Source organism: Phyllostomus hastatus, unplaced genomic scaffold (assembly GCF_019186645.2).
Source record: "Phyllostomus hastatus isolate PE091 unplaced genomic scaffold, TTU_PhHast_1.1 phas_contig_65, whole genome shotgun sequence".
In the NCBI taxonomy this organism is placed as follows: Eukaryota; Metazoa; Chordata; class Mammalia; order Chiroptera; family Phyllostomidae; genus Phyllostomus; species Phyllostomus hastatus.
Genome location: NW_025333932.1, coordinates 11370348 through 11383887, shown reverse-complemented (window position 1 = coordinate 11383887; position 13540 = coordinate 11370348).

Sequence of the window (13540 nt, the reverse complement as noted above, 5' to 3'; positions counted from 1 at the left end):
AATACAAAAGTTAATGTCATTTGCACATTTCCAGAAATAAATACATAGGATTGCATTGCAGTATTTTTTTTTATGCAATATATTGGGTATTTTAGTATTTCAATTATTTTTGGCATGTTACATGCCAACTAATGTCTTGCAAAACTTGTCTGGATATTATATTTTTCTCAAGCTTTTTCATTTTGTTTTATTATTTATTTTCATTCCTCAAAATATTTGATATCTCTCATGCTGTCACTGTAACCTAAAGGAATCCATTCATGAAAATAATAATAAATTCTTGCATTTGAATAGGATTTTAAAACTTTAAAAGCATTTCCATTTCAAATTATTTATTTATCCTCATCTATTTGTAGTGAAATACTTTTTTGTTATTGATTTTCTTCCTCCATAAGTTATTCTAATAGACCCAGGTGTCTCCAGTGCTATTGTTTTCAATTCAATACTTTCATTAATATCTTTTATAAAATTTATTTTCTTCTGTAAAGTTTTTTTGGTCTTTTTAATGTAAATTCTAAAATATTTCTAACTTCCTTGAAAAAAATATCACCCTTAAGATTGTGTTGCTTTTTCCCTTCCTCCTTTGATAGATACTAGAAACTAATTTTTAAGCTACAGATCACCTACTGTCTTCTTTCTTATAATTTATTCACTGACCCAGAAACTTCTCTTATTTCTATTCATAGACAATGGGATCCACTCCATATACTTCCTTGTACAGACAATGACTCTCTGACCTAAGATGTCTATTATTTGTTTTTTAAAACATTTTGTAGTTCAGTTCTGGTTTCAGTATTTCCTTCCGTCACTTCAAACTTGTCATTTCAAATGGTCTCCACATGCTCCTTCCCCATTCAATCAATTCAGTGACACTTCTGTGGAAAACTATTTTCTGTCGTTCCTATTATATCTTGAATGCTTAACTTCTACATTGTCATTTTTATCCATCTATTTTCTCATCATTTATATATTCAGTTTTGTGAAACCTCTCCCTACAACAGATGTCTCATTTTATACTTGAATTTCAACATAAGCAAAAGTGAAATGTGCTGTTCTCAACATCTTTACAACTCTCTTTTTCCCTCTTTCACATTTAACACAATTGCTTCTAAAATAAAATCCTCAGAGGATTAAGGATGGTGGAGGAGTAAGTGGAAGCTACACTAACACCCTCTCAGGACCAATCTTGGATAACAACTAATTGTAGAGAAATCATCCTGAATAACCAACTGAACACTAGCTGTAGAGAAGCCTTATAACCATGAACAGAGAGAAGAAACCATTTCACCATGATGAGAGTGGTAGAGAGTGTGGTGGAGGTGCAAGAGAGCTGGCTGGGTGGCAGCTGAAGTTCTGGAGGTATACTTCAGTGGCCAGGGAGGTTCCCACTGAGAAGTGTGGGGTCCAAACCCTAAGCTGGGTTCCCCAGCCTATAGTGACAGATCCAGAAAAAGAACTCTAATAAAATACAGCTGTGAAAAGCAGCAGAGTTTTTGTACACCAGGGGCAGACAGGCAGAGACACAGAGGGCCTCTTAAATGGTCAATGTTCTTGCAGAAGGAGAGCAGAGAAGACAAGAGCCACATGAGAAAATTCTAAGGTCAGTGTCTTTGGGAGAGAGTTGAAGGATCAGCCACTAGGATCCCTGTACAGAGTCATTCACATATTATAGAGGCCTTCTTTCTTAGGCAGAGTTCTCCCCTCCAAGTGGCACCAACCTGAGGGCAAGCAATAGCTTCACCCACTGTAATCCCTCTTGCCTGTACCCAGTACGGTTTAAGCCTGGTGGCTAAGGTGTACAGCTAGAGGCTATCTCAGAGACAAAGCCTAAAAAAAAGCCTTCAGGCAAAGGCGGATCTATGGGACTTTAGCTGACTCTTCTCCTTGCCTCGGGCTGGTAAAAGCCAGCTTCAGTTTGCAGCGAATGTTCTTTCTGCACACAAACAGGCTAAGCAGAGGGAAACACAAGCTGTGTATCACTGATAGCTCCAAATATATTGCTCTGGGCCAGTCACAGGCAGTGTTTAATACATGCTGCACCAGAATTTGTGCAAATCTACCTAATGCATGGAAACAAAGACAAAAAGAAACTGAGAAGACCAAAAAAAAAAAAAAAACAGGATCCAAATGAAAGAACAAGAGAATTCTCCACAAAATAACTAAATGAAATGTAGGTAAGCAATTTATCAAATATAGGGTTTAGAATAGTGATTATAAGGATACTCAACAGCATGAAAAAAGACATAAGAACCATAAAAAGGGATCAGTCAGAAATAAAGAATGCAGTATCTGAAATAAATAATACACTGGAAGGAATAAACAGTACGTTAGATGAAGCAGAAGGTTGAATAAGCAATGTGGAAGACAAGGCAGAAAAAACATCCAAACAAAGCAGCAAGAAGAAAAAAGAATTTTAAAAAAATGAGAAAAACTGAAGAAATCTTTGGGACAACATGAAATATAACAATATCTGCATTATGGGAATACCAGAAGGAGAAGAGAGTGAGCAAGGGACTGAAAATCTATTTGAAGAAATAAAAACCCGAGATGTCTTTCTAGGACCTAGGAGCCATCTTTTTGAAAGGTCATCATCTCATGAGACAGCTTCCCTATTATCCTTTCTTTCAGGGAGGTTAGGTAGCCTAGCTTCAACCAGGGCCTTGTTCCAATTTGTAAAACTACCTTTTTTCATTAAAATAGGTGAAGGTTTCCTTTTCCTTAATGTAAAGTTAATTAATCTCCTCATTTCAGACTTTAAAATCCTCCCATCCTTTGTCTTTTAAGCAGAGTGAGTTGAAACTTCATTCTGGTCTTTCTCCCCTTATTGTAATAGCCTTGAATAAAGTCTTAGTTGTTGTTTAACTTTATTTGGTGTAATTTTTGCTTTGATCCTATGATCTAATTCTCCAGTTGTTTTCCCTTTTATTGTGAATCTTGTTCACTTTCCAGATTGTGTAGAAGGATATGTATTCTCTCAAGCCTGTCACATATATTTCCAAAAAAAAATACCTGAATACGTGGACTAAGTTTTTGGCAACAACTTAGCAGTGTTCTGGGTATTCTTAAAGGAATTTTCACTGCTCTTTAGTTGTAGATATTTCTACTATTACTCCAAGAACATAAGAATCAAATTATAGTTGCATTTCCTGCAAGTACACTAGGATTTTTTTATTAAAACAATATATAAAATCAACATACCTTTGTCTCAGTATACTTTATATATTGGCTAAAAAATAAACTAGTGTTATTCTCAATATAGTGTTTGAGTAAGAAAACTTATTTAATTATTTTATTTATCACAGTGACCAGATCAGTTTGAATGTTTAATACATAAAAGAATAAATAAACAATCATTTATCTGCTTATGCTTAAACAGTTGGCTGTAGAGGTTTTCCAGAATTTATAATGTCTGATATGACTGTTAAATAACAAAGCTTCTCTGGCACATATGAAGAATGAAATGTTAACTATTAACCAAAGTTATACTGATTAATTTTTATTGTTATTAACCATAGAAATTCCACTGAAAGGTTATCAATTACTGCCAAACCCTGATTCTCATAAAAATACCCAGCCATGAAGTGATTTATGTTACAAATAATATGATACAGAAAATATGACTATTTCTTATAAAATATAGTCCTCACTTTTAATGCTAAAACACTTGTATCTCTGTTGATAAGTCATGTGGCTCATAGTAGTAGAAATATTCTCACTGATGCCATTATAACAATTCTGTATATTTGGGGAGTAAAGAGATAGCTTAATTTTATAAGTGTTTCCTAATAGACTGATGACTAAAAGTGCAGAGATTAGAACACTCTTAATAAGGATTCTGTATGGAACACTAAATAAAAAAAGACTCAGCAAACTTGATTGCAGACAATTCAAATTTTAACATGTAATGACTTCAGCTGCCAATTCAATCTGGCTCTGTAAATCCAGTTTCACAATATTAAAGTAAGATTTTATAAAATTTTACAATGACTTTAATTTTAGTGGTATGGGATATTCAATAATGAGAAATATCATTAAGCACAGATTTCCCAAAGTTAATTTTTAATTAACATTGTTATATTATTTTACAAACTTTTATTATAATCATTTCTTTTTAAATATTTTAGATTAAGTTATGTAAGTAAAGTTTTGATTTAAAGTAAAAAGCTTTCTTTTATACCACAGTAATGTTTATGCTCCCTGAAGAAGAGAAGAGTAAATCATTTTAAGTGAATATTTTTGATCTTGTAGGTAAAGAGTATTTTACTGTGTCATGAAGATAACAACATATTCACAGTGATGAAATGCTCAAGATAGAGTCTTGATTCCATGAGTTGGGGCTGACCAGAACTGAGCCCTGCTTCTCAATTCTACCTGATGGTAGGATTCAGCTTTAGAAACAGACAGGTCACCTGAGAACCAAGAAGACAGGAGACCTGTTCTGGGTTGGGGAATATGGAGTGGACACTCTACCTCCCTGGTCTAGGAACCTCTCTCTCTCTCTCTCTCTCTTGCCCTCCCTTACTCACATACACACACACACACACACACACACACACACACACACACACATCCTTCTCTCCTTCCTCATGCCTTTTCTTCCTCTTTACCTTTTTAATTTTTCTCTGACATATACAGGACACTTTATTGACTTAACTTCTATCATTCATAAAAACAGAGTCCCAAAACATGTGTTATGTGGGTGTATTATACTTTCTGTACTTTGCTAATTTATCTGATTTAGGAGAAGGAAGGAAGGAAGGAAGGAAGGAAGGAAGGAAGGAAGGAAGGAAGGAAGGAAGGAAGGAAGGAAGGAAGGAAGGAAGGAACCAAATGATGGTGGAACATTTCTGGTATTTTCATTGGAAGAATGTACCTACTTGCCCTGGCCTTCTCACTTCAGAGCTTCAAGACACAGGTCAATGACAGTGTTTTCTTCATTCTCATTTTTATGGATGTGGAGACTCAATATCATAAAGCTTTCTTGGTTCTTTGTCCATTTCTTAAACATTTAATTCCTATTATCCAACAGAATGTAATTCCTTGCATACTTTTGCTAGATTCCAGGCTCAGAGCTCAATAGTCTATTAATTCAATCTCACATAATATCCTGCCTCTGACCCATTAGAGTTATTTATCCAGTTTCAAGTATAGTTCCATGCCTTTTAATTTATCTATTATAATATTTTTGGCATGTGGAAAAGATGGAAAAATCTCATAAATCAACTTACAGTACTTTTTTTGCTGTGAACTAACAATTTTACCCTTCCTTTAATCTTAATACATGTGACATAGTGTAGGAAAAAAAAACTCAGACTTTCTTCAACTTTACCATATGTTATCTGGTAAAAAAAAAAATGCATACAGGAATGCTGGTGCAATTTGAAGTGGGAGAATGCAATTACTTCTCCTTGTCCTTTTTGAGATTTTATACCAGTTTTGGGTTTTTTTCTTTTTTCTTTTTCTTTTTTTTATTTTTTACAATTTTCTAAACATTTCTAAATTGCTGTTCAAGTACAGTTTTCTGCCTTTTATCCTTACCTTTCCTCACCACCCCAGCCCTCCCAACCTCCCTCTCCTGTTTCCAGCCCCTCTTTGTTATTGTCCATGTGTCTTTTATAATTCTTTCTGCAAAGCCTTCATCCTTTTCTCCTGTACTCCCTTCCCTTGTCCCCTCTGGTCACTGTCAGCCTGTTCTCCATTTCAAGGTCTTTAGTTATATTTTATTTGTGTGTTCATTTTGTTGATTAGGTTCCTGTTAAAGGTGAGATCATATGCTATTTGTCTTTCACCGCATGGTTTATTTCACTTAGTCTAATGCTCTCCATTCCCATCCATGTTGTTGCAAAGTATAGGAGGTCCTTCTTTTTTTCTGCTGCATAGAATTTCGTTGTATAAATGACCCATACTTTTTTGATCCATTCATTCACTGATGGCTATTAGGTTGCTTCCAGTACTTGGCTGTTGTAAATTGTGCTGCTATGAACATTGGAGTGCATTGGTTTTTTTGGACTGGTGTTTGAGGGTTCTTAGGATACAATCCTAGCACTGGAACTTCTGGTTAAAAGGTAATTACATTTTTAGTTGTTTGAGGAAATTCCATTCTGTTTTTCATAGTGGTTGAACCAGTCTGCATTCCCACCAACAGTGTACTACAGTTCTCATTTCTATGCAACCTCTCCAACATTTGTTGTTTTTGCTTTGTTTATGAAGGCCATTCTCAATGGTGTGAGGTGGTATCTCATTGTGGTTTTAATTTCCATCTCTCTGATAGCTAGCAATACTGAGCAATTTTTTCATATGTCTCTGGACCCTCTGTATGTCCTCCTTGGAGAACTGTCTGTTCAAGTCCTTTGCCCATTTTTTTTAATTGGATTGCTTGTCTTAGAATTGCGTTGTGTGAATTCTTTATATATTTTGGAGATCAAACCCTTGTCTGAAGTATCATTAGCAAATACATTTTCCCATATGATGTGTTCTCTTTTAATTTTAATGCTGTTTTATTTAGTTGTGCAGATGTTTTTTATTTTAATGAGATCCCATTTCACATATCAATAAAAATATTGCTGCATGGAATATAGGAGATTTTCACACCTATGTTCTCCTCTAGGACTTTAATGGTGCCACAACTCATATTTAAATCTTTTATCCACCTTAAATTTATTTTTTGTTATGGTGTAAGTTGATGCTGGGGTTTCATTTAATTGCATGTAGCTGTAATTATATATATATATATATATATATATATATATATGTAAAAACATATATAATTTAAAACCTAAATTTAAAGAATATATATGAAAGATTCTTTATTAAAGAATCTATAAAATCTAAATCTAAAAATCTAAAAAGATTATATATTAAAGAATTTAAATAATATACATATATATATATATATATATATATATATATATATATATATAGAGAGAGAGAGAGAGAGAGAGAGAGAGAGAGAGAACATACAACCACAACAACAAATCATATATCTATAAAATATGAACTAAATTGCAGGAAAAACTCTGTCACAGAAGTACCAACATCTAATGAGCTAAGATGTATATAAATGAGATCAGAATAAGAGGGCAAAAGGAAATACAGAAGAGCTTAAGAGATGTCTAGAGAAAAGGGAAATTGTTTTGAGAAGATAGAAGGAAAAGGAATACTAAGAGTGTAGGATAAAAATCTGGCCAAGAGAGGGAAAAAATAATGTTTAAAATGAACAAAGGAACGGGCTGGAGGAAGGCAAAATGGTGTAGGAGAAGGGATCAGTGAAATGGAAAATTTGAAATACAAAGATAGTCACCATCAAGAAATAAGATTGAAGAACAGTAACAAGGACCACCTTATCCACAAACTATGAGCAAAGATTAATAAAGGTGGAGTGAGAATAAAGGTATTTTAAGAACTAGTGAAGGAATGTGAGATGACTAATGACAATCACAAATGTTTTGAGAAGTTAGAGGGGGAAGCAATAGTAAGAGTGTGGAATAGAAACACATTGTAGCAAGAGAGAAAAAAGAATTTAAAACAAAAATACAAAGAGGGAGGTAAGACATAGCATGGAGTAAGAGAAAGAAACGGCAATATATGAAATTTGAAATAAACTGTATTATAAAACCTGGTGTCATATTATGCCCAAACTTGAGGTATATGAAATGAATGTTAAGCAGCTATGCAGGACAAAAGATAGCGCCTTCTTGTGCCTGTCTCCATCTTCTCTGCTCTGCTGTGTTTAGTAAACTGGTGCCTGAGAAACTGTGTAGCACACAGTGTCTGGTGAAGGGTCATATTGGCACTTTTTCTTCTTTACCCTGAGGAAATGTATGCAGCAGTAAACTCCTGAACCTGGTCTTGCTAATCCACTGAGCCTATAATCCCACAAATGGGGTTGGATTCCCCTGTCTAAATTACTCTGGCTGACTGAAACATAGTTCAAGCGTTTGACTCCTGCCTTCCAGACTCAAGTCTGTCATTCTCTTATAGGAGGTTCATCCCAAATTCTCTACTCTGATCTGCCCTTTACTCATGAGCCATGCTGGGTCTGGTCTTACCCTTCCTTCAGTGTATTCTTTGCCTCTGAGATTTTTGGTTCAAAGCCTCAGCTTCCTCCCTGTGCACACAGGTGTGTGAGCCCAGGTCCTTGTCAAGCTCCTTTTTTAAAAGAGTTTCTGTGTGGCCCCTATGCTGTAGCACTGGTCTCTGGGTGTCCTCTTCTCCACCTGCTCCCTCTCTCACAAAAAAACACACACTTTCTCACAATGTTAGCCACCTCTTTTCAGAGTCTCCAACAGTTTTAGGTAAAGTTTCTCTCTGAATCTTGCCCAGGTGGTGTTGGGAATGAACCCATAGCTACACTCTAACACAAGGTGGGGGTGGCATACTGACATTGCTCCCTCCAGAGATCTTGAGCTTCAGGAATACCTGCTCATGCCATGCTGTTTCCAGAGCACTCACCTCCCAGACCTTCTCTTGCTGCCCTGGTAGCTCACTGGTCCTGAGCTGATCTATAGCTGCCCTGACTCTGTGCAGCTAGCAGTGGCAGGGCAGCAGTGGTGGTCTGCCTAGAAAACCCAGCCCATCAGCTCCCAGATGTTCTACAAAGCCTGAGCCATCGGCCCCCAGGTGCTCTGTAGGTGGGCTAGTTCTTTCATACTCCTGCACACTCCCCCTGCTCTTGTCCTCTATGTGCTCAGTCACAGATAACTTTCATCTTTCCCTGCTTTCTTCTGACTTCAAATCTGGTCTGTGTCCGTGAGCAGATGAACAGAGCTGCCACATCTTGGATCTCTAGTCAGATTTTTTATATATGATAGAATTGTCCTAGACATCATCTTTTGAGTCCTATATGGACTCTGCCTGTGCTAATAACTTTCTCCTTTATAGTATAACAGTGAGTGTTTTTCTTCTGAGATATAGAATAAAGCAAGCATGTCCCCTCTCACCACATTGACTAATACTGCACTAGAAAATTCAAGAAATACGAAAAAAAAACAAGAAATTAAAGAACCTAAATAAATAGGCAGATATAAAATGATCATGGATTGAAAGACTCAATATCATTGTCTTTCTCTCCCACAATGATTCATCACAATCTCACTCAAAGCTCAGAAAGCTTCCTTACAGAAATTGACAAATTAATTTTAAGTTTTCTTAAAACAAAAATATCCTTGAATAGCCAAAATAGTCTTATATTTAAACAAAGCTGAGAGAATCAAAGTTGTTGATTTAGAGTTAGAATAATAGAGGTACTATATATTAGGGTAAGAAAAATATATCAATGGATCAGAATGCAGACTACAGAAATAGACTCATATACATGTAATGTTTTATAAAAGTTGCTAAATCTATGCAACAGTAAAAAGAGGGTTTTTTTTTTCAAAAACAAGAATGTCAGAAACACCTGGATGTCTTTATAGAAAAAAAAAATCTCACACTCTAACTTACTTCAGAGACAAAAAATAATTCATCTTGAACCATAAACCTAAATAAAGCTAACATCATAGAGCTTTCAAAGGTAGCATAAGCAAACATGTTTGTGACCTTGGGGAAGATTTCTTAGTCTCATGAAAGTACTAACAATTAAAGAAGAAAAAATCTGTCAAGCATCAAAACTAAAATATCTGCTAATGTCACTTTGGCAAATGAATAGACTAGTTGATGAATGAGATAAAATATTTGCATGCATATTAAATTAAAGATTCGGATCATGAATACATACAGAAGTACTGCATGTCAGTAATAAAAAAAACAAAGAAAAAAAGCAAGAAAACACTTTGCCTCACCTGCCCCTCCTCTGGTGCCCACAGAGCTCAGGCTAGTGTCATGGGTCTCCTGAGTATGGGCCAACAAGTTGGGGGTGGCCACCAGGGGACTCTGATATAGGCTAACAGGACTGTTGGGTGACTGGTGGCCAGCAGTTGCTCTAAGTTGGGCTGGATGAGACACCCTCAGTTTCTCTAAGTGCTGTGACCAACATACTCGGGGCAGTGGAGTTTAGATGTAGCTGGCCATTAGCTCTAAGTCTCGTGAAGTAGAATGGTATGTCTACACCACTTCCCATTCAGCACTTTTCCATGTGTTCATGGATGACATAGGACTTTTCCAAGTGAAGCTCCATCATGCTTAGTACTCTTTCCAGAGTGTAGCCACCACTGTGAACTAACCTGAATAATTGCCCAGAACTTGTGAGAAACAGATTGCATGAAAATCTTCCATGTTTTTGAACTGTTTATTAATAGAAGGTGTTCTGGAACTTTATGAAGTCATCACTCACAGTTTTACATATTCTCACATTCTTCTGTGGGTCTTTTAGTTTACCAGGAGAAAATTAGGAACGGGTACTTAGATCAGTTCTCTCACTCCAGAATGTTCCCAGTGGTGATTTGGCTGCTAGATCCCAAGACCTTCTTCTCTCTTTTTGTCACCATGTGAAGAGAAAGATGCAAACTCAGATTCTCTGTCTTCCCTTCTGAGGTGGAGTTAGATGTTCATCAGGAGGAATGGAGCTTCTTTATCCAAAAGAATACCAAGTGGTGCTTAAATCTGAAATGGATTGACAACCAACTCCCTGGAGATAGTTCCACATGTTGGGCTTATGTTTAGCAAGGGACACTTCCAGTTGATGGAAATGATATGTATATTTTATTGAGTGGTAGTTACATGTATTTCTAGCATAATTAAATCTCATCAAGTAGAACACCTAAGATATGTGCATTTAATTGTGTAAAAATTACCACTTGGTTTCAAAAAATCTAATAGCAGAGTAAATATCTTCTCTTGTCTTTATAAAAATGGTTTATTGTGAGCCCTGGCTGGCATAGCTCAGTGGATTGAGTGCGGGCTGCAAACCAAAGCATCGTAGGTTGGATTCCCAGTCAGGGCACATGCCTGGGTTGCAGGCCAGGTCCCCAGTGGGGGCCACATGAGAGGCAACCACACATTGATGTTTCTCTCTCTCTTTCTCCTTCCCTTCCCATCTCTAAAAATAAATAAATAAAATATTTTTAAAAAAAGGTTCATTGTGACTTCTGTGGTACGAATGGGCCCCAAACATAGATCAGAGTTACAAATTATACATGAATTACAGATAATAAATTATTTTTAAGTATATTTTATTTACTATGTTATTACAGTTGCCCCACTTCTTCTCTCCCCATTATCCCCTCTCTGCCTTGCAACCCCCTGTTGTCCAGCATCTCCCACCTCAGCTCATGCTCGTGGGTCATACATATAAGTTCTTTGATTTCTCTGTTTCTTGTACTATTCTTAACCTCCTCCTATCTACTTTAGGCCTACCAATTATGCTTCTTATCCCCTCTATCTTCTCTCCCATTATCCCCTCCCCCTCCACACTGACAACCCTCCATGTGATCTTCATTTCTCTGGTTGTGTTCCTGTTCTAGTTGTTTGCTTACATTTTGTTTTTGATTTTTAGGTTCAGTTGTAGAGAGTTATGAGTTTGTTGTCATTTTACTGTTCATAGTTTTTGATCTTCTATTTCTTAGGTGAGACCCTTTAACATTTAATATTATAAGGGCTTGGTGATGATGAACTCCTTTAACTTTACCTTACTGGAAGCATTATATCTGTCCTTCCATTCTAAATGATAATTTTGCTGGATAGAGTAAACTTGGATGTAAGTCCTTGCCTTTCATGACTTTTAATATTTTGTTAAGGACGCTTCTTGCCAGCAAGGTTTCTTTTGAGAAATTAGCTGATAGTCTTACAGGAACTCCTTTGTAGGTAACTCTCCTTTTTTCTTGCTGCTTTTAAGATTCTCTCCTTATCTTTAATCTTGGCTAATTTAATTATAATGTTCTTGGTGTGTTTCTCCTTGGGTCCAATTTATTTGGAACTCTCTGGGCTTCTTGGACTTCCTGGAAGTTTATTTCCTTCACCAGATTGGGGAAGTTTTCCTTCATTATTTGTTCACGTAAGTTTTCCATTTCTTGCTTTTGTTATTCTCTTCTTGGAACCCCTGTGATTTTGTTGTTGGAGTGCTTAAAGTTTGCCCAGAGGTTCCTAAGCCTCTCCTCACTTTTTGAATTATTTTTTCTTCATTCTGTTCTAGTTGAATGTTTATTTGTTCCTTTTGTTCCAAATCATTGACTTGAGTCCAGGTTTCTTTCCCTTCATTGTTGATTCCCTGCATATTTTGCTTTATTTTACTTTGCATAGCCTTCATTTCTTCCTTCATTTTGTGAATGAGCTCAATCAATTCTGTGAGCATACTAATTACCAGTGTTCTGAACTCTGCATCAGATAGATTTTCTACCTGCTCATCACTTAGTTCTTTCTTTGGGGTATTTGACTTTTTTTTTTTTAGTTTAGGCCATATATCTTTGTCTCAGAGCACCTCTTATGTGGTAAGGGGTGGAGCCTTAAGTATTGGTCTGTGTGGAGCAACCCTCTCTGCTGCATTTTGGCACTGTCTGTTGGGAAGGGATCAAAGAGGAAACAATGCTGCTTGTTCTCTTTGCTGTAGCCCCACTTTACAATCAACTCTCTTATGAGACTGGGAGTTTCTCCCACTTTGGCAACCTTCTCAGTATTTACCGCTAGAGGTTTTGAGTCTTTAGTTTTCCATTAAGCCACCTCTGCCTCACCTGCACAGTTGCCACATTGCAGCATGTCCTCTGAGCTTGGTTTCCCCTCTCTGCCCCTCCTGCTGCTCTGGATGAATGTTCCTTTAAATCTTTGATTGTTTGAGTTCCATGCAGTTTGATTTTCTGGCACTTTTGGCTGTTTGTTGTTTTTAAATTGGTTGTTATCCTTTTGGTTGTGTGAGGAAGTAAAATGTTTGTACCTATGCCTCCAGCTTGGCCTGAACTCCAAGAAATTCTTACGAAATGAAAAATGTTTAAAAATTTGATTTTATGAAACTAGAAGTCCACTGATTAGAGGTGAGTTAGAATCATAAATAAAAGTGACCTTATGATTGTATTTACTTACAGAAAGCAGGAGGGTGGAGACCCCTTTCTAGTTTTCTTGGAAATGAGAAGGTCGAGGCTTCTGTAATCTGCAACCTAATGTCCCAACACCTGCACTATGCACCTGTACTATGCCCCTAAAGCACCTATACAATGGGAAGGTTTCACAACACTATGTCATAATAGTATTCTGAAAGATCAAAGAACAAATACCCAGTAGCAGCTGAACTTATAATACACCTTATGGGTAGAAACGAGGCACCAATGAAAGAACTCTGTCCAGACACCTAAAATAAGTATGTGCTTGAAGGACAAGTAGCAGATGACATTCCACATTTCATCATATGCACCTGATGGCCATTGAAGCAGAACATGCACTAAGCAAAGTAGGCTTTGTTTCACACAGGTTGACCCTAGGATTCCAATTGTAATTGTTGTTGAATTCATACTCTGTTGACTTCTCATCACAGAGTAAAGATTATTCTTTTAGGAAGCTAAGTGAGAAATTTCAGTTGAGAGTTTTAGAGCCATCGTTTATCTAGGTTTGATTCCCCCAGGGTTAAACTCTTACATTTAGGAAAGCAGTTTTTACTATAAATGGTTAATTTTCCCCA